Genomic DNA, 23446 nt, shown 5'->3' with positions numbered 1-23446 from the left:
CAGAACCACTGAAAACAAAGCAAGGAATGACTGGAAATCATCATTCTTGCTGCTCCTGAAAGAAATATTTCATTTATTAAGCTAAAACTGGCCAAATGCTGCTACCCCAGTCTGCTGCACTTATGGGAAATACATACTTGAAACCTAATTAGAGAGCAGCAACAGTACAGCACTGAACAGAGCACCCTGAAACCCTTCCCAGAGCACTGCAGTGACTAATGTTTGGGATCAGATGATAAGAATTAAAGCTCCCATCCCCCCTGCCATATGAGATAGGCTGTTAAGTAGGGGGAAGATACAACAAATTTATGCAAAGATATCAGGTAAAGAAAGTAAATAAGAGGAATTTCTAACAAAGTAAAACCTCGGTTAAATAACAGAAACACATTACTTGAAAAAAACCACTTAGTATTACTGTCATGTGAAAAGAGCATAATAACGGTGAAATCCCAAAGCCTGGGCCATTCCTGGTATTAGAGCATGGGTCTTAAGCCTTGGAGCCTTTTGCCATCTCTAGGGTTATATGATTTTCTTCTAAATATATGGATCTAACCACATCACAAAGAAATTGTACATTGCAGATTTCCAGGATAAGAAGGCTGAAAACAAACGCGGAGTGCTACAGAAACTAGCACAGTACTGGTTATGTGTTAAAATACTAAAAAATAGTAATGACGTTCAGATATGAAGCTATATATTTGACTATATTGACATAATTGTATTAATAGTTATGTGTCCAATATTTGGGGGGAATTTCTATATGCTTCCTGAAGCTTTTTAGCCTAAAATAATGTACAAAGGGGAATTACAAAGGATGTAAGATACAATCATGATCACCTCCTGAATCACTGAAGAAAATACCCTTAGATTCCCTCACTAATTGAAGACTGAGTAACCTACACCTCCAGTCAACAGTATTATTATATCTTCTATTCTTAAAATCAGAAAACCCATGAGGAAAGCGTGCAGTCACGCCTCAATTAACTAGCTACGTGATGCAGATTTGTGCATCTATGGCTTAGTCAAGTACGCTGTTATTTCTGCATGCCTAAGAAACATCAGAGGTTAGAAACTGATTCCTTCGCGCTTACTGTGTGCACTAAGATAAAAAGCAAAGCCTCCAGTCACTGCGCAAGATAAAGTTTGTAAATCTACACTATAGAGTAACTGTTCTTTAATTCAGATATCTGGCTTCCTTATTGTCATAGCGAAGCACCATTCTCTTCCAGGTACACATACATTCTCATCGAATTATTGATAAAATCCACACTTTTCCTTGGTCCAGAGCTGGCTACAATGTCCCTATCAAATTAGTTTTCACAAACAAACAAACAAGCAAAATCAAAAGCCTAGAAAAAAAAACAATGGGTATATAACTGTATGCTTTCTTATTGGAAAAATACCTTCTGTTAGCAGAAACATTGCTGAAAAGATTTCCACTTTGATATTTCTTGCTTTATATTTAAGCTGCAGAATTTAAGTAATTCAATTAGATAGGTGAATATACATGCGAACACAAATTATAAAAAACATTTGTAGGCCCAGCTCAAAAAGGAGACTAGAAGCCTAACTACTGCTCCTGTAAGGCAATGCAGATGCTCCTTCGGTAACAATTGCTCCTCAAAATACGTTATCAGTTTACTACAGTATGAGACAAATTATGTCTTGGCAAGCTCATGCAAGATTCCTTTGCAGAAGGATGTGTCTCAGATCTACCCTGCAGACACTCATCCACCTCACAGTGACTCCATTTCTCTTTTTATCAGACCCTTTGCAAGATGTGCTGAACTTTCCATTTGAATTTTTCTAGCAGAGGTGTGAAGAAGCTTCTGTGATATTGCCCTGGGTTTTCTTGGGTTATCATTCTCCTCCTTTTCTGAATTCCACAAGATCTAGACTTGTGCAAGAGGGTTGAGAATTGGCTTTCCTTTCTTTTCATGACATTGTCTTGCACACAGCCAAAGGAAACGTTTGGCAATGTGGATCAACACAACCGCAATTAGAAAAAAGTGATCTGCTTGATGCTTTTTCCAAATTATCCAGTCTGAGGAGTATCAGCTCTCTTCCAAGTAAGGAAATTATAAAAGATCTGATCAGCAGATAGAATATAGCCATAGAAAATGCACATCAGCATACCTTAACGAAAGTAAAATAAATCCTGAAAATTTAATATCCCCCTTTCTTGGACCTAAATAGGCCCCTTTGGAAAACTATTTTATTGTTTCTCATTAAATTAGAATTGTGCTGAGATGCCACTATCTACCATTTCCTATTATTATTAATGTAAAAAAAAAAATAAAATCACTGCATATTCAGCATTTCCCCAGTAAAAACTGACAGAAAGAAAATCTGAGTTGTGTTTTTCCTTAATTCATGCTAATTTAAAAACTGAAAGTTCTTTACTTTTTTTCTCCCAGTTTGCATCTGCATTTAAAGATAGCAATATTTTCTAATGATAATTAAGAACCTTTAATTTATTGGTTTATTACTTCTATCCTACATTAACAGCTCTTAGAGAAACAGCTCAGAGATACCACGTGTGAATGTGCTTAATTCCTCTCTCATTAACCTCAGAAACATGCAGCAATTTCTATCCAACTCAGACCAGAAATACTGGATTTTCTTTGCTTTTCAAGTTGTTAGCAAAGTAGCAGCTTACAGTATAATCATGTCCCAAGTCTGTTGCTCACCCAAATTCCAGCTTCTGCGACCCTCTTGCGATTAGCAATTACTGCTCTAAAAAGCAGCTTGTCCTGTTTCATCATTTACATATTAGGGTATGTTCTGTTAATGAAATGTTAATATTTTTGTGTAGTTTGCTCAAGGCAGAACTCCTGAATCAGATTGGCATTTTTACCAAGAAAACAGAAAGCAAGAGATATACATATGGATAAGATGACATTCTCCCAGTATACACTGAATACTCTTTTTAATAATGCAGTAATAAGAATCAACTTTTCTAATTTGCCCAAAGACTCCTCTTTTCTTATTTGCTACCAAAACACAGTTGCTTAATTTTTTTCAGACTTTTGGGGGTTTTACTTATTTAACATTCATTGAAGTGAGCATGAGTCAAGTCAGGGCACAGAGGAGAAGAGCTGGAGAAGGAGGAGAAAGGAATGACTCTCTTGCCCAGTGGGCAGTGAATGAAGCAGGGCAGGGACTGTGGTTCAGTTTACGTCCTTGAGTTACTTCTTTCTGTTCATCATGGAATGTCTTCATTATTGGGTTTGAGGATTAGGACTGGGAGCACTTGGTTTTGTTCTAGTCCTGGGACGCCAGGGAGGAACAGTGAGTGCTTGTATGAACTGCTGTGGGCGGGGAACCCTCCTGTGAAGGGAAGAATGTGGATTGAAACCCTCAGGGTCAGAAAATAAAAGAGCTCCAGTCTCATCTCCTGTAGGATGCAGTGAAGATAGCTGTGAGATTCAGTGATTCCTAACAAAGGCTTAGTGTGATCCATCGCAGCACAAAGCTGGATGGCAAAAAGCAGCAGATTTTCTTCTAGGGAGCAGTGATAGCCTGTGAAGCAACACATGGGGGTGAACGCAAGGCTGACATCAGAGTTCTCTCCTAGTTCAGCAAGTCCCAGTCTCCATTCCCCACCAGTTTCCAGACCCAGGATTTCACACTGCAGAGAGAGATGCAATATTTGATACTTTGCGGAAGAACTTTCCATGTCCTTTTCCAGCAAATAGCACAGACCCCTACAAAGCTCCCAAGTGGTGTACAAACTGTTCTGGTCACTGAGAAGCAGCAGTTCCACTTCTGAACTCTGTATTCAGGTGGCCACAGCAACATTAATATTGAAAAATCACAGCCTGGCAAAGTTCACTCAGGTTGATGAAGCAATCTGCAGCCACTCTTGACTATTAATTCATATAGATTTCCCTGCTCTGTGCTGTGGGGTAAAGGCTACTCTATCTTGGAATATACTTCTCCTTAGCAAATCTCAACTTTTAGCTGCTATTTTCTGCCCTGGCAGAATCTATCTTTGGGGATCCCACGGTCTCCTTGCAAAATGTGATGTCTCACCCAGACCATTACCTGGATAATGCTTGAGAAGAGTTGCACACCCTTTGTCACCCCCTTCTTCTCTGGAGCATCTGCAGCTTAACAAGGTAACGGGGCAGATCACACAAGTTCATTAGTGCCTAATCCACAGTTTTCCATGGCTGTGTGCCAAAAAGTTTCTGCTTGAGCGACCTCGACAGGCAGTGGTGTAGTCATATGGAGTTTTTAATAAGTGTCAGAAAACCTGAAGTACTAACGTATCCCTAATGTTACTTTTTGGCATTGTTACCCACTAGAGATGAAAGAATGAAATTGAAATGTCTGTTTCCAGAAAAAAGGAAATCTCACCTGGGTTGAGTGTGAGGGAATTAATGGCTCAAGAAACCTGCATTAGGATTAGGTTATATCCCTTCCAACTCACTCGCTTGAATCCAGCAGGGGTCAACTGGAAATTATCACTATTTGGCATCCACAAAGGCATACGTTTCAAAATAGGCTTTTTAGTTGCCTTTTGGGATGAGTTACCAATGAAATCAGTTGTTGGCTTGAGTGCATTAGTATTTATTATGTCAAGTGTTGATGCCGGGCCCTGCGCGATAGGACACGAAAAAAATAAAGAGGGGCTCTGCTGCTCTCAGCTTAAAGCACAAAGGAGGATGCAGGGGCAGTATGGATCAGAGACATTCAGGAGAGACTGATAACCCCATTCTTCATACATACAACAGGGAGGAAAATGTGTTGATCTGTATGACTGAAACAAGCTCACTGGTCATTTGGAAGATAGCTCTGTGCTGCTGCCCTACCAGTATGTATTCTGTGCATAAGTCAGCAAAGTTTCAGCCTTGAGATGCAACCAGTATTCCACAGTATCAGTTTATAGGAATACTTTAGCAAACAGTCTCAGAATAATTAGAGTATGGAATAAATTATGCTTTAATTATCTTTTGCTACTCTAGTGTAACTAGCTTAATTGTCTTTACTAACAGTCAAATTACAAATGTGTAAGGGAAGCCAGAAATTTGACCCTTATATGTATGTATTTACAAACATGTTCTTAAACTATTATTAGGGCGATTTTGGTGGTAAGGTTTTTTTAATACATATATTTTTAAAGACTATATTAGCTGAAAGTTTAGATTTTCTTTTTTAAACGAAACTGTATCTGTCTTTGGCCAAATGAATGTGATAATTTTAAGGAAGGAAGTTTCTCTTTTTTTTTTACTATTACGCTTCACTGAATAATTTATATTAAGCTATGCTTTAAATCAGCGTTTTCTCAAATTGAAGAACAACTGATGCTAAAGTATATGGTAGATCATAATACTTGTAATTTGCATAAAAATAAAACAATGAGTTCATCACTAGTGTTCTTTCTAGCAAGGATTTCTAAAACCAGTGGCTAGGAAATATTGTTGTTTTTTCGGACCATACTTCATCTAATTACACAAAAGCGTATCCACAGAATTGCAAGGGTTCATGGAAGAGATAATCAAATCACAACTATTCAGAATGAGAGAGATGCTCAATGTGGAACTGCTGATACAGCAATTTAATTACAGCAGTTTAGCAGCAGAAGAGTGAAGTTCTTTGATAGATGCCACAAGTTTAACATCTTTGAGTACAGAAAGGGATACCTAAATGAACAAACCCACACCACAAAACAAAAACCAATCCAAAACCAAAGAACAACAGCACAAAAGCAGATGAATACTCAAGTCAGGTCTTCAGGATGTGCCATTTTTCTTTACACAGTTATATTAATACTTTCTTGGAAAAATAATTTCCAAGTGCAGAGCACAAAGCATGCATCTATCTTGAGTTAACTCAGATCAGTAGGAAGCACAAACTAATAATTTCATTTAGGAAAATATTAATTATCTCAAATGTATTTCTCAAGGTGCAGTAACTTTTACATTTATTTATGTACAAGTAAAGAAGGGCTTTACTCTCAAAATGGGATCTCTATAACCAAAGCCCTCATAAAGATTCTTACTGATTCAAAAGAGGTTTTGCTGATTTGCATGTTTGAAATAAAACAGATTCTTTTTCACCTTTGTAATTTTCTCTTTTTGTTGAAGAGTGTTAAAACAGTGCAAGCAATTATGGTGAAAATTAATCTAACACCTGTTCTTTTAAGACTACTTATGTGCTGCTGCACATTTCATAAGAGCTTTCTATTGAAAATTTGGCCCCAGATCTTAAAAGCTGGTGAAGATGAACCACTGAGTTCTACCTAGAAGCTATTCGGAAGTTATACTAACATTGATATTTAGTACTTCAGTGATGCTTTTTTGTTATGGAAAGCTTGGCAAAACCCCCTTATTTCATTCCTGATTCTTTTTCTTTTAAAAAGAAATATCTAATTATTTAACATCATACCCTTCAAACAATAATACTAATTGCCTTGTTAACTGTCAGTTTTGTATGGACCAGAGCCCTCTTAGAAATAAGGTAGTCTACACGTACATTAAATACTAGGATTTATGGCTTTATTATTATGTTATCCTGAATATCATTAAAACACACATCAGTATAAAAACCTGTGTGTGTGAAAGGACTATGGAAACACAGAGGTCAACCTTGCATGATGCAACGGACAGCAGTGCCTACATCACTGCGTTAACTCACTGCAGGCAGTTGTGAAGCACGAGAGCTGATACTCAACTTTGCAGAAATACTGAATCAGGCCTGGAAAAATATCTAAGCCTTGTTCCATCCAAGATTACTTGCCCTGTGTCTCAGCAGATATTATTACCTTGGACACAGGGCTGAGCAAGTTTGCAATACACAGGTTTTAGGCTAACTGGGTTATTTCTGCCTCAGCTGCCTCTGTGCTTTGCTCCATTGCTAGAGATGTTAGTGCCAAGATTCGTGGGATTTCTAACATATGCAGTGCTTCAAATTTGGGTGCTTAACTGGGAACAGTTTAAAGAGATCTGATTTTGAGAAGAACAGTATTTAGCATTTTCCAAAAATCATATCCTTGTAATGGGTCTCTAGGTGATTGTTCCAAACTGGGAACATTCATGATTGCAAATCCCTTTGGAAATCTGAGTCCATGGGGACTTGCACAGTAGAAGAACAAGGATTTGCTTTCAAATATCCTCTGGGTTTAGGCTACCATCATTAGTACTGGGCCACCCCATATATTATTGGTGCCTAAATTAGAAAAACAGAGAATGTGTAAGAGATGCACTAAGACAATTAGTATAAGTACAACCAACAAAGAATGTTGTAATTAAATGACTTTTAACTTGTATTGGACTTTTTAAAAAAAAACAACAACCAACAATTAAAATTCCATTGTAGCAGCTTAAGCCTTTTTCTCTCCCAGTGAAGTCATACATTGTTACTGCTATTTTACAAGATGGACAAGCTAGATGGAGTAATTCCCTCATGAGACTGCAAAATGTTTCCTTTTGCTTCCCCACTATTTTTATCAGTCCTAAACTTAATGTTGCATTTACAACAGGCTTCTGACATCAATAGCATATAAATATCTGATGACCAAAAATGTCACGCATCAGGACTTTTTTTCCTTCCATTATTTTATATGAAGCTCTATTAAATACTGGGTATGCCAGCTGGTCTCCGCTCACAGCTAGTGTAACCTTACTTAAGCTCAGACTTTTACACTGTACACTTTACATCTTAACTTGCAATGTTAAATTCAAAAGTTTTGGTTGTTCACCAAATCCTGCTTTCATGCACATCAATGATTACTTTGCCTGTGTTTATACGAGAGCAAAATTTGGTCCTCTAACATCTGATTTGTACAGCTGCAAAGAACTGCCAGAAAACAGAGAAACTGAAACTCCACAGATTGGGGTTAAAGTGGGTTCCGCGTAAAGCGTTGTCAATAGGTTCCTTGTTGCTAAGGAAACTATTTCCTTGGTAGCTGCATGTTTGCCACATCTTACTAAATTGGTGTCAATCTCAAGCAAATAACAATGTGTTGTGGCATCACAAGAAATAAAAACCCAAATAAGCTTAAAGTTTATTAAATACTAATTTAAAAGAAAAATAAACTGAAAACACTGCATAATAACTCACTGAAAGGCTCTGATTGAATAAGGAGTCATTAGCTGGCCATGCAATAAAGGATTTACGTAGTAAATAAAATCTTTTTGTCGTTTAAAAATCTAAAAGGCACACTTTCACAAGAATGTACTTTTTAGCTGTTGACAATCTCAGGTGATGCAATCGTATGGCAGTTGATTTTGTGCACAGGAGCGGAGGGGGTACTACGGTATTATTTTTTTCTCCCTAATTATGTAAACATTAAAAGATATTTTTACCATCTAATATTACATTATATAGTAATTTACAACCTCAGAGTGGGTAAAGCAGATTCTAAGCACACTTAGAAACGTAGAAACACACGTAGAAACCCCGAAGTATAAAAATGCTCTGCATGCTTTTTGTGCACAATTGTCAAGAGTGATTTGCAAGGAAACGATAAAGTATACCAATTTTTGTATCCCACTGTACTTCGCTTCCCCCCTGCTTTTCAAGTACATGTATATTAGCATTGCCAAGAATTTTCTTGGGCAGAGTTTTTTTGAAGTGGGAGGTTACAAACGTGCCAGTTTAAAGGCCAGGGCATTCAATATATAACTGTGGTATCCATGTTAGCCAACCAGATCATGTCTGTACGATCGTGAAATAAACTTAATGAAGAATAAGACCGACTTTGAGATGAACCACACTCAGGAATACCAAGATCGTTTCTATAGCTACTTACAACCTTATTCCAGTTCTCTAAAATCCAAACGCAAAAAAACCTCACACCAAAAAACATTTGTGCTTTCTCTCAAATGACTCAGCGAGTCAATATTTTGTCCCAGGCTGTTTTGTCCAAAGTCAACATACCTAGACTATGGCAAATTACCTTTTTTGCAATGTTTTTACAACTTTGTAATTCATAAGAAAAGGAAGGGCAGTGAACATTTTTCTACATAGAATAACTGAAACCTCGAATATGAAAACCACAAAAGTACCATACACCAGATACTTCTACAGAAGAGAGATGCTGAAAGAGAACCAGTACAAGGAAAATCCTATGAAATGTGCCATGACCAAAGCCTTCCATTTTTCTGCTTTTTAGATAAGCCTTAATGTTAATATTATTTGTATTTCTCCAAGTTCAGGATTTTAAAGATACCCAAACAGCATGGAAACAGGCTGTAGTGCAAAGAGCTCAAGAGAAAATGAATGCATTTAAAACAAACAGAAACTACATGGACATTTCTACGATATGGATCATTTAACTACCAAGATAATTTGTCTCTTAAAGCATTTTTTTCTCATAGTATTTAAGGCTTTTCTACATCTCACCTATAAACTCCAGAAAAAACATTTTTCATCTTCAGAAAGTGCCACAAGCATGTTGCAAGCATGTAGGGAATAGAAGCAAAGGAAATTAAAGACAAGAAGTGAGCCATGAGAAATTAGTTTGATTGACAGCAGTCCTATTTCACAATGCACTGCAGTTTCCAAATCTGACACAGCTGAAGAATTCATGTGCTCTTTACTACTTTTCTTGGAAAAAGTAATCCATATTTTGCAACACACTGGCAAAGTTGTGCAAAGCCAGCTTTCTACCTGGTTTGTGCTAGCTTATGAGAGTTTCAGTGGGTTCATGAAGACCTGTGGAGAAAACTCTGCAGATGCTCCATAAACTCAGGCTTCCCATAAATGAACATATTCTCTGAATTAATGACTATTGCAAAATACATAACGATGTTAACTTCCATACCACTGCACAGGAATCAAAACAACATTGTGCATTCATGTTGCACATCACTTGGATCTAGAAGATTCATCTTAGGTTGCTGTTACCAGTAGAAAAAACAGTAAGGACTGTAGTTCTCTCAGTTTTCAGTAAGAAAACTACAAGAGTAATGGATGCAAATATGGTCTGATCAACATTTGATCACACCCCTATTTTCACTAAGGTGGGAGAACAAATCCAAGTGGGACAGGAAATTTAGAAAGAAACTATGCAGGAGAAAAAAACCCGTGTGTACATGTTTAATCAGATTGTGAAGGAGGAAGCAATGAGCATGAACAGGCTGTGATTCTTAGTGCAGATGAGGTAAAGAGCACACAGCTGTTTCAACTTACACTTACCCAGACCACCTCTGTTCAACGGGAACTCTCTGTATAGAATTAGAGGGAGTTTTGATGGTGGAATGTAAAGTCACAGGCAGAGACGTGCTTTGTCTTATGTGAGTGGTTTCTCAGAACACTTCTTGTGTAGGGGCAATAGGATGGATGTGGGATGTAAATGAACTAGTAGGATCAAGGTTTCATGAAACAACCCTTTTTCATGTGGGAGCAATTTTGACCTATAGAAACTGTTGTAGGAGCACAGTCACGAGAAACAAGTTTGAATGAACTACTGTATATAATTGACAGCATATACAGTTCAGCAGAACTGAAATATAAAAACCCCATAACAATTCATCTCTTGCTAACTTGGTCTTTGCATCTTTCTTCCTTTTTTTTGTCCTAGGCATATTTTAACATTTGAAATTACTGAAGCTGGCCTAGAAGACACCACCTGTCCCTACATCCTCAGGAAGAGGTCAGGTGCATTTCGCTTAGTTACATGTAACCCTGATTTATTAATAGGTAAGTTTATCAACAGTCACTTTGTGCATTTGAACGCTGTTTGCGGCTGCATTAAGAACAGTGAAAAAGTACTGTACTTAAGGGTGGTGTGTTTTTCAAGTGCTTCTGTTCAATTTGAATTCCTGGTGTTTTTGTGGATTGTACCTTCAAATCTGATTTGCTCCACAGGAGCAAATATATTCTGAGCTCTCTTCAGCTAATTTAACAGTCTGCTACTTAACGCTGGAGATCAGAAATACTATGAGATATGGGAAATAAAAAGTGTATCAGAGGACTTTAATGGGGACATCAAGGTTAATATCTGTCTACACTCTTTCTTGAGAAACTGCAAGCAAGACAATTTATTGGATTGGACCCGAGTTTTATGTTTAATTATCTAAAGCATGGTTTCCTTAGCAGCACAGCTTTCCATTGCCTGCCATCTAGAGAGGCAGCAGACACAGTTGCTATGAAATCCATCAGCTGGGACTTGAACCAAAGGTTACACTGTGAGCAACAATGTCAAGAACACCATGCAGAGGGCTGGTATGATAGACCCTAACAAAAAGACTTCACACCAGGCTAACACTAATAGGAAACTGCTAAATATTCATTAAGCCGCTGTGAAATAGCAGTATTTTAGCTATCGCAAACTCAAACTACACAGAAGTTCAAATAATGAAATTTTTCTTTCTTGGCACAGATTCCTCTGACACTTTATTTCCTTACAGCCTGGAACTACAGGGACACAAGAAGTTTCTGTGACTTCAAAATAAAAGCGTTGCAGATAGCTGGTTGAACAAGTGGAATATCACACCGGCATTTTGGTATCATTGGCAGCCTTCCTTGATTATTGACACCAGTGCTCCTGTAACAGCCTGCAGAGCTGCAGCCAGCATCTCTAGTATTTGTCACTGTCACTTCACAAGTGCTCGGCATTGTTCAGGAAATTGTATGTGTAAAGCAAAACTGCCTGCGACCAACTTCGACAAGGGAGCGGGGATGTGAGGGTGCTTGAAACTGAAACAGAGGTTTTATGTGTCCTATTATGTGCCCCAGCAAGAGCCATAAATAATTGTGACAGGGATTTTTTTTTGTGTTACATGTGAAAGTCCTTGACTGTGCCTCCTGCTTCAGCTCCCCCTTCTCTCTCATGCACTACAGCTGCCAAGCTGCATGATGATAGATGGCACTATGCAGCAAATGACAGCCGGATAGATTTTTTAGTTTGTGCTTTAGAGAGAATCAGATATGCTGTATAAAGCAATAAAAAAAGCATACTCACAAGGTGGGGTAAAAATAGCTAGCACAGCAGTAGATGAGTTTGCTGTTTATCCAAAAGTTAAATCTTTACATGTAAAGTCCAGGTGCTGTGTAAATCATTTTAAAACTAGTAATATTAAGCAGACAAACCTAGGGAGTTTAATATTTTGTTTTCCTCCATCTTTTAATGTAGAATACACTGAAAACCTGGATATAAACTTCTATGAATATGGACAGCATACAAAATATAAATGGAAATAGGCTTGATCCTTATAATGGGAAGAAAACGAGTCCAGAATATGTACAAAGTATGTTTGAGAAGTTGGCTCTCAAATCAGGTCTTGAAACATGAGCCCAGACTGACTGTAAACTTCCAGTCGTCAAGCCGCTGAAGCCAGCAAGACTCTACTATGAAATCTGACCAAGATTATTTGAGAACAAGTACAGCAAATTGTTTTTATCTTTGAAAGAACTTGTGTGATGAAACCCACATATTTAGGGTTTTATTACGTATTATGTTCTCTTTTACGCTAAAATGTATGAATTTTATGATGAGAAAGCAGATAGCATTAATGAAAGCAAGAATTCAGGTGTGTCACAGCACCCACAAAATATTTATGGAATATGCATTACAAGGACATGGGTATCCATCGGGATTGCACAGAAAAGCTAGAAGAAAAAGGGGGTGCAAATGCTTCTGTTCTATACACTGGTAAAATCTGACAATCACATACACATAAGGCAGCAGCTTTTCCTCACACTTAATATTTTTCAGTAATTGAATATAATGTTCTGAAGAACAGGATGTTCCTCTGAAATGTACACTGTGCACTTCTGAGATGTGCAAACTCGGAAGCTGTTCTGTCCTTTCCACTGGATGTTAACTTTACTTGTTTTCCTCTGTGCTTTCTATTGATCTAGATTCTGTGTAACAAATGGCCTGGCTTCCCAGCCACCTTGGAAATGTCATGCAGGAGTCAACAAAAATACTTAGTGTATGTTTTATAAAGAATTACAGCTGGCTCTGAATTACTCTAGCTTTCATCTCTGTAAAGCCAGTCTGGTTGCTCTCAGTATCGATGGATGAGCAGAAGTACCAGGAAATGATTCAATGAGCCAGTGAGTTTCCCAGTTCACGGACATGACAGCCTGAGACATACTTATTCACTCTGCTCCTGTCTCCTCATACGCTATACTTGAAGCTGCTATGTAATTTAAGAGTACTCAGTATATCAGATCTCAACTATTTTTCCCCCCTGATTTCTGATGAATCATGTTAGGAAAGCTGCGGTTTTAACGCTGGAGGATGTGACATAATGCAAAACAGCACAAGAAGTATATTAAAAAAATATGTCTGTCAGACTTTATATTGCTGGAAGGGGATAATTTGAATTATATGCCCATAATTCAAATTTGGGGATAATTCAACACCCAAACAGATACATTTCTAGCTCTACCCAGTCATCTGAGATAATACTGGCTGTTGTTTATTACTTACTAGTATGTTGTTATGGCATCACCTCCCCACGCTATGCTTAGGGGACAGTTTACATTTCCATAATAAAATCCATTTTCTATAGGTTTATAACTCAGTTTACATTTCACAAGGCTGCTGCCTGGCATATGAATTTCAGTTCAAGTCCTATCACTCTGACTAAAAAGAACTTTCAAAACAGCTCATTTATTTAAAAATAACTAATCAATGCAATAGAGAAGATTTAAAGTATGTAATAGTGTTTCCCAGGCCAAGGAGTTTTAGCAACTCACAGCTATTCACTAGAAAAGCACCTATTAAAGTCCTTTTTACAAGAACCTGATGGATTTAGGACCAAATGGAACTACTTAAATAAGCAGATGTTCCGGCATTGCTATATTTAGAGATAAGTCAGAACAGTAATAAAGCACGATGCTTTAAAGCTGAAAGGGAGCATTTCTTATATGATGCGACAGCAGTAATGCATAGAGCTGCAGTTCAGTGTACTACCACCAAGCCCTCCCCCCGGTTTTTGTAGTGCCCAGAGGGGGTTTTGAGGTGATTCATGGGTACTAAAGTCATCGAGGGATTGAATCGCTGGAGGAACAAAAGTTCCCACTCACTTCAGTGTTGGTATCTCCTTAGGTCAGGCATGGAAAACCTGAAAAGTCTGGGGCAGAGGTATATGTAATCATTTAAAGAATAAAACCTCAAATGCATAACTTGCAGTCACACCGAGGGGCAATGCTGAAACACTGCCCTCTCTCCCAGACAACTGGCTGATCTAACACACTCTTCCATATATCCCTCTTCTAATTTCCACAAACTCCTAAGTTCCTCCACACTATTCTCTGCTCTCACATTACAGTACCTCATTGCAGAATTAGAAGGGCACAGATTAACTTCTGATTTCCCTACCACTTTTCATATTCTCAGGATTTCTGACTGAGGCAGGAATGAGGAACACTAACAAACACTGAAGGAGTTGCTGGAGATCTGATCACAGGTCCTGATTTAATGCTTGCCCACCAAAAGCAATGAACTAAAGATTGAATGTATGCTCCTGCTCAGCAGAAAACCTCTCCCAGTTTCCCAAAGGTGTCTCTTTCATTTGCTGAAATACCCTGAAATAACAAAATATTCTCAGTCACATAAGCAGAAAATAATATAACTGTCTTTTCACACAGACAACCTTCTACCTGTGCCCAAGAAGCTATTACAGGATGAGCTGGCGCAGTTACGAGTGTTAAAATGGGGAAACAAAAAGTCCAGGCTTTTCTACCACAGTGAGGCATGTGGTCTAGGAACTCACATGAGAAAATGTGAAAGGTGCATCTGATATCTATTCACCAGACCATATAATCATGCCTGCTGGTTTTTTCTGATTATTTCTGGGAAAATAATTACTTATTTTAAGTTTGTTAGAGAACTTAGTAGAAAACACTCAGTATTCACAAATATAGAGCAATCTCTTAAACGCAGAAGTCTCTGTCTCTGGGTCCAATGACAAGTCTAACCTTTCCGTATCCCTTTTTTTGTCAATTTTAGACAGCAGTAGTGTGGCTCTATTCATAGTTGGAATTGGAGCCTGGAAAATGCCTCTCCCAGATCCCCCTGAGCAGTAGGAATGGGCAGAGAGACGCAGTGTGGCTCCGTCCCAGGCAAATTATGGAGCTTTACCATCTCCATTGTGCTCAACTGGAACAAGGGTTATAAAAGAGGGTTTGTGAGTTTGGATGCAACTTTGGAATACCATGTTATGCTAGTACCGGTGTTTTGATTATTACATGGTTTGTGATCTCAGCCTTCCTGACCAGGGTTCATTTTAAACAGCCATCACAGATTTTGCACAGGTTGATACATGTGTCTCTAATCATCAGAGCCAAACCAGGGTTGCACCTCATAAACATTGTCTTTCTTGGAAGAAAATGTTTTCTTTCAGGTCAAACTGAACACTGGGCAAGCAAGGAGGAGGAAAGGGGGAGTTCATTATGCATGTCTAGTCCGTCCAAGAAAAGACAGGATTAACAGCTAATTTCCTGCCATTATATTTCAACCCCAAAGAAGGCTTTTTCAAAGAAATGACTTGCATCTCAGAATGACTTAACATCTGCAACGAACAAAGATGGGAAACTCACCAGGACACAGCCTGAATTCTAACTCCTCCTTTGTAATTATTTCTACTGTGGTAGTATAAAGTTGTTGTCGGCTATAAGGAACAAAAAAGAGCAAACAGTGCCTCTACCTGAAGCCAGTGCCCTCTGCCAGGAGCAGAGCCCTCAGTCTGTGTTGCTGATCCTGGAGGGTTACAGGGATGTGCTCACTGTCAGAGGCTGTGAAGTTTTGAGCTAGGACCTGCTTTGGTTCCAGAAACCCAAGTAAGTAAGAACTCTTGTGATCACATTTTAAATGCCTTTGGAAACTGCCAGAAATGTGAAAGGTGTATTTAATGCTGAAAGTCAGCTGAGGGCATCAGGCTATCTAACTTCTCCCTAAAAATCACATTGTCCAGTTCTGGTACTCTGAGATCCCACCTTAAGATGTGTGTCTGTTATCTCTTGTGTGTTCAGTCCGTATGTGCAATTGTGCTCCTAGGAAGAGGGATGAAGCCATTTGAAAAAATCCATCCTCAAGCATCTCGGTCCCTTGTCTTTCTGAAACAGGCTACTCCTGAGTTCTTGAGGAGATGAAAGCAATAAGAACAGGCCATAGAATTTTCCCCTCCCACCATATAGCAACTTTTCATTCCCAGGGTTCAGAAAAAGAAGGAGAGAATAAAAAACACCTAGTTTCAGATTACCTGAAACTTTCTGGGGCCTGGACAAGCTTCTGTAGTGCTGTGCTTGTGCAGAGCATCCATGGGACTGACCCCTGCTGCTGCAGGACCAGGCAGCAGAGGCCAGGCAAGGTGAGCAGCCACTTCTCTTCCCCTTCCCATGCACAACAGCCCAACTCAGGAAGGTAATGGCTGCAAAACAACTTGGAGTGAGGGTAGGACTCATTCCCCCCATGTAGCAAAGTACTTCAGAGGACTTGTATGGGAGTCCTGAACTGTCCAATTACCTTAATAGGCACAGACTCACCCTTAATGTATAAACCATTTCAAGATCTACAGATGAGTAGAAAACTGTACATAATGGTGAACAAAGAGTTACTGCTACCTGCACGGGGAGACTGAGCAATTTAAAGCACCATGCCCATCTTTGCAGGTTCTATTCAGTTAAGTGAGCAGACGTGTATAGTGATAAATTACTGAGCGTCAGTAATGCTGTAAAACTCACTGGAACAAATTCTCTGCTGGTGTAACTCTACTGAAGTCAAAGGAACAATGTCAGGAAATCCAGTCTGTTAAATTAAAAACAATATGGATTAACACAGCATTCTGGATGCATTTCTGTCTGCATCAATATTACTACTAAATGTTGTGGAAGTGTTGTGACTCCATCAGCAAATGAAGTAAAAGGGAATAAGCTACTGAAAAGGAAACAACCTATGACTTGGCAGATCAAATAATTACACTTAAAAACGGCACTGTGTTTAGCTGCTTTTTAGCCAGGTTAATGCAACAGAAATAGAAAATCAAGCAGAATCTCACTGTACTTCTTTCAGTGTGCATTTAGTATGCTGCACATGTGCTTAATCACACTTCTCATACCTGTTTCCACACTGCATAGGTGACACTGTTCCACAGGGATAGGTTTTTCAAGTGACAGATCTTCTTAGTGAGCCCTATCCGATCCATAAAGCTTGCACCCGAGAGCGCATTCTTTCTGCAAGCACAGACGGACAAGGAGGTTATCTCCTGGCCATTTCTGCTTGGTGGAGTGGGACCCTGTGTACCAGTGTTACAGATATGAATTGGTCCCTTGCAGAAACATCTCTCTGGGCACCTTGCACACACCCTGGGCCAACTTGCTCTGCAGTCAGTGGAGCTGTGCCAGTTCACATCAGCAGCACACGTGAGCTCCACTGTTTTGTCTCAGGCTTCAATAAGATAAATGAGTTTAATTCATCCTTTGTGTAAGTAGGGATAACTCCTAGAAATTAGACTGGAGTTGTATGCCTCAGCTTAATTCATTCCTCTAAACAAAACTCCATCTTAAAATCACTGTTCTTGTGTCTGTCATTAGTGAGGGTCATTTGTGGCATATATACTTTAAAAATCTAATAGCCATCACCATAAAATATCACTCAAGCACTCAGTCATACTGGGTCAGATTCTGATTGCAACTCACCACTGCCAATCTGAAAACCAGATTCTGTAAAGAATTTGTTCCACAAATTACATTTGTTCAGAGCCACATAACAAAAGAAGTCTGAAATCTGGATTAATTATCATGATTATACTCCAACTCAGAAGTCGGCCCTCAGTAACAGATTTCTTTTCAAAGGCTTGCACAGTCACTTATGGAAGTTTGCAGCTTATGCACATAAACCTCCAACTATACACAAAGAGCAATAAATAAAATAAATTAATCATATAGCCAAAATAAGTGGAAAAGCAACACACTGAGAAATATGTATTTAACTCTTCCCCACATACACAAAGTTGCTAGGGAACGAGCAAGTGCCTTGCAAACTGCCAGTACAATTACATTTACAAAGAACTGACAAGGACTGACCTTTGCCTATTCCTTCCTGTCTGCCTTTTACCAGGCATGGAAAAGCCTGGTGGCTTGACAAACTGATTTGATGGGCACATTTCCCGACAGCATGCTGTCTGGACGGGTGAGGTAGCCCTCTTCTGCGAGCCTGCTAAGAACTAAAGAAGCTTTTAAGAGCACCACAACTGTCAGTGTTTAGCTCTTCTAGTAAACGGTGGTCTTCCCTTTGCTAAACTCACGAGAGTTTTGGAAGTACGACATTTGTTTAGCGCTTTAAAGCACAGCGCTTCCAGCCAGTGCCCAGTCAAATAGTTCCATCAATAGCTACTAATGAAATTGCAGTATAATTCCTGTAAAAAAATAATTTAATAAAGGTTTATATAGCAAATAGTACCCATGCAAAATTTGCCAATGCTTTTGCAAGTTGAAGCTGTACATTTGTACAAAATTGCAGGGGTTGTGTACGAACGTTGCTGTACAGAGGCGATACCTCAACTTCCATAGAAAACCCTGAAAATATGCATAAAAAAGGCATGTGCATTATTTAGTATAAGAAGCTAAGAAATTCTGTGCCATTATCTGTATATTTTAATAATTGCAACTTTCAATGGTAGTGACATAAAAACAATTACTTTTTGAAATTCCTCTGTGTATATGCATTTGAAACTACACAGCCATTAAAAACAGTCTGTCAAATTAAAGGTTGTGCAATTAATTAAGTGCAAATCCTGTAAAACTGGACCAAGGAGAAAATTCATCAAATGTGTGAAATATGACCTATCTTGTCCAAAAGACAAATATGTTTAAACAAAATATGAAAATTGATGACAAAATTACTGGTAGCAAAATGCACACAGAGCAAATATGAGACAGCTGTACTTTGATTCAGCATGGGAGGTTCACCCTTACAGAATTTGTGATTCATTATCTCCACTGTCTTGTAAAACTTTTCATAGTTAATCTCTGAAGTACAGCCTTTGTATCCATGATAGTAAAAAATCTCAATAAAATCACATATAACTGTTTAGCAATGATTTACTGTCCCTTTCCAGGATCAGATTAAATCTATTATAAATTGGACGTGGGCATCCAGCAGCAAGCTCCGACACCTGAAAACTTTGCCTTTTGTCCTGCTTCTTCCAATCAACGTCCCAGTCTCATCAGTGTGACCCACGTGGGGACAACCAGACTGCAGTGGTGCATGTGGGTCTGTCTCTGCTCTGTCCTGAAGTATACCCTAGGTACTAGAGTTTACAGGTGAGACTAGCTGCCTTCTTAGCACCTAAATATTTGCTGCCAGGAATCTTCTCAACTTTGACAGCCACAGGGTTTATGCTTCATAGACCAACTACTGGTATACCTGGTCACCATGTTCTGTTTCACCTCTATACATAGGAGCCATATTTTGGAGGGTTTTACTGTCAAAAAAATCCCAACCCCGAAATGAGATTTTCCTGTCAACCCACTGTCAAGGAGAGCCATAGATTCTCTGCCTGACACAGCTTGAAGGTACATTTTCAATCACTCAATAAATTATTCTAGCAATAAGGCAACAGTTGTCTCTTGTTGCCAGCTTTGGGCATAAGTCTTCCCACATGAATATAAACAACTTATTTGCTGATGGGCTGCGACTGGAAAATGTTGGCAGTGGCATACTGGGGAGTAGGATTTTCCCAGTCATGTTTAATTTAGTGTTTAATATTAATTACATCAGATGAAAATAAGACAGAGTAAAGAAGTGGGTAGTCTAAGAATATTAAGGCATAAAATTCAAGCAATCTGTAGAATATTTATATTGCATAAAGCAGAGAAACTCACAAAAAAAAGTGTTTAGGGGAGACCTCACCTAGAATGGACTTTCCCACAGGGACAGGAACACCTCAAGGGCTCATGACTGTGGTTTTGAAGCAGAGGTGCACACCAAAGAGTACAGAGGGAACTACCATTCTCTTTGCTTCAGTTTCTACTTGCAGCCTGATAGGACCCAGCTGTGCCAATGCATTGCCCCAGAGAAAGCAGGGGCAGGAGATAGGGAATTCTGGTAGGCAACAGGGACTCCAGATCCTCTTTGAGAAAATCACTCAAACACATTTAACTTCAGCTTACTTATATTTACACATGTATAATATTTTCTTCCTGAAGGACATATGCAAACTCGATGATTCCTGAAGAATGCACTCTATCTGTCAGGAGCTATGACTTCAAGCAACTGTATTTGTAAGGTGGGCATGTATAATGTTCACTAGACATATTGTATTACATGCGCTTGACATTATAAGCAGGTTTAACACTTCACAAATCAAAATCAAATTGTAAAGTGGATGGTAGAGAGGAGGCGGACTGCAGGGAATGCTAGGAATACAGCCTGTTATTTTCATATTAAAATGTAATGGTGCCATTAAAGTTAAAACCACTGTTAAACTTGATTGAGTAAATTAGTTAATTAACCATAGCATCTAATGCATTCCTCCAAGGCATACCTCAGTTCCTCAAGATAGAAGCTGGATAGAGTTCCAGTTGTACATTATCCTAGCTGTGAATTTTAGTATGATTACGCTCTTGGAGTGGCTGTTTGTCAGTGAAGAATGCAAGCTGTCTTTTGAATTTGAGGTTGATTAAAAATTAGCAGGGAAGAACTGATATGTTTTCTTTTTTCCTTTTTTTTTTCTTTTTAGAAACCTCTCACATTTAATAAATTTCTCTTATTCTTTCTCTGTCCTTTCTCAGAAAATTTTATATTAAAACAAATTAAAGGTGGAACATTTTGATCAACTCTAGTTAAGATTAAGGAAGGAGGATACAGTTCCATCCTGTCACAGTAGAACGGACTCTATAGTTGTGCTAAACCACTGCCCAATAAAACTCTGATTTGATTCCCATTAGCTTATCCGCACTGAGGCAGTAGGAAGCCATACAATGACTACGTGATGGTGGTGCCCACCTTGGTTCCCCATGTTGTCTACATGTAATGTAATGGAAACTTTATTCAGAAGGAACAGGAGTGCACACAAAATTTATTTATGCCAAAGATAAAATAAACATGTGCAAGACTGTTCAGAGCAAGGACCATCACTTATAACCCAGCTCAAACTACAAGCACTAAAGTAACATCTCAAAGTGTAGCTCCCTGATTCAGCATGTAGCAGCCTCTCCAGAAAGGCAGCTTTCCTCTGTAGTCTCTTTTACGTCCAGACATCTACATCTGCAACTGAACTATGATAAAATCAAAATAACTTCTTTTTTCACTAACAAATCTCTACATCTTCAGATTGCTTGTCTTAATTATATGGTTAAAAATCTAAAAAGCACTAAGTTAGAACTTACACTAAAACACAAAACCATGTGGGTATGCCCCGTATGAGACAAGGAGAGTTTCTCTTGGGATACCATAAGCAATCACATTCTTTCTTTTTTTCTTTAGCTTTTCTTCTTGAGGGGAAGAAAGATGAATGATGCTAACCATCAAGAATGCTGTGACCTAGTTGCTCCAAAGCAAGCAATAGTCACGTTTGTCACCAAAGATGAAGGTGTTTCTCTGTGCCAACTAAGCCTTTCTCTCAAAACTTCTGTTTGGCTGTACTGGAGATGTTGCTTACTACATCTGCAGTTGACATCCTTAAGATTCACTGTTACAATAAAAAGGTTAAATGCAAAAATCACTTTCAAATAAAAATAGTTAGAAAAATAGTGTTTCAAGCTAAAAAGAAAAAGGAATAAAAGAATTGAAACAATATGCAGAAAGTATCATTCACATCTTTTAAAGAATTCAAAAAGAAAAGGTAGCCGAGATAGATTTTTCAAACATGACTTTTAGATTTAATAATGTAAATTTTACTCAAGCACTTTTTTTGCAGGAAATATGGCCACAAAGCTTGGATCATGGATTTTGCATCCACCTACCTTACATATGAAGTAGAGTAAAATACAGACACAGAGTAGAGTAAAATGACACAGAAAAGTTATGTGAGGAAGAAGTTGGTTTATTTGGAAATCTGTGTTATATTAAGAAATAAAATATATCTCTATCAAGATAGCAGACTGTAAACTGAGTATGTTTTCCTTTAACTTCTTTATTTTTGGAGCAGTTGGCAGAGTTACCATGTTGTCATAAGCATCCATCTAATCCATTCTTACTACATTTCCAGAAGATACTTAATTTCTTTTTCAACAGAAACTTTTAAGACTTACTGTTTTTCATTTATAGAATTGCTCAAAACTTCAGAAAAAATACAGTTTTTCACAAAACCAGCAAACAAATTGCGTGCTATCATTTTGTCATGTTTCCCAGCCAGTCCATTGTAATACCTCTGGTGCGGTGCCAGAGTAACAGACTAGGCAAGGTGTGCTCCATATCCCCAGAGCACTCTTCTTGTGGCAGATATGCTGACTTTAGCTCACATAGCAGCACACAGTGACCAGCCAATTTATTTCAGATCTTTTGAATGTATGGCTAGCCATTTTCTAATTTTTTAAGCATATCGTTACCACTGGGATATTTTTCCATCTTTCACCTTGGGAAATGCTTACTTTTGAAAGCACTAGGACACAATCATGATAATTCCCTCACGAAAATATGGCTATTTTTTTGCTTTAAACAAATGTAAAATTGATCTCTCAAGCTGCATCACTGTTTCATGTGATCTCTTTGTAGGTCTTCCACCTTTTTTTCTTCTGGCACACCAGATAATGAAGCTTCCCTAAATGAGGTCTTTCTTTTTCTTCTAATTTTTGCTAACAGATATTACACCTTGGAAAATCACTCTCCACGTATGGACAACCTCAGTGCAAAGTGCAAATGTGACAGATACCATCCTCTGTCTCACAAATATCCAGGAGGTCATAAGCAATCTGAATGACAATTATTCAGATTTCCATTTGTTTCTGCACCACAAACTGACTCCATTTACTGAGCAATTCCTAAATTTAGCATGCATTTCTTCTGCATCTTACATATGATGGATACACTTTTTTTTCCATTTAATGGTGTTTTTTTTTTTTCATTGCCTACTTGATACAAACAAAGGATCTTCCTGAAGGTCAAGGTATTGATCTAATTCAACCCAAGGGGCTCATTCTCTTCCTGTGACAGATGCAAGGTACCTGTGGGATAATGGACTTGTGAAAATAACCTATGAAAAGGACAGTGAGGTGGGTCTTCAAAGAATACTGCTAAAATTGCAGCATTATTGAGTTATTTCTCCTTTACCTGTTCTTGAGCATAAAAATGGAACTGTGAAGAGAACATGCAAAGAATTTGGGTGTATGGTGGCTTACCATATGATACTTATAGCAGGCCCCAGATTAATAAAGCAAAAGTATTTTACGCTTGTGAGTAAAATCTGTGACATGGAGTACATCTGTGACAGGGACCCTGCATTTTCATTGTTAAAAATTCTGACCTGCTATCCAAATTCTACCAGAAATGAGAAGCCATGTACAGACAGCATTTGGCTTAGCTGAAAGAGGAATCTGCTGA

Source organism: Pezoporus wallicus, unplaced genomic scaffold (genome assembly GCF_028554395.1).
Source record: "Pezoporus wallicus isolate ANWC-B61680 ecotype Strahan unplaced genomic scaffold, APGP_CSIRO_Pwel_v1 contig_9238, whole genome shotgun sequence".
NCBI classification, from domain to species: domain Eukaryota; kingdom Metazoa; phylum Chordata; class Aves; order Psittaciformes; family Psittacidae; genus Pezoporus; species Pezoporus wallicus.
The sequence above is the reverse complement of the archived record's forward strand: the minus strand, read 5'-3'. Positions refer to the sequence as shown.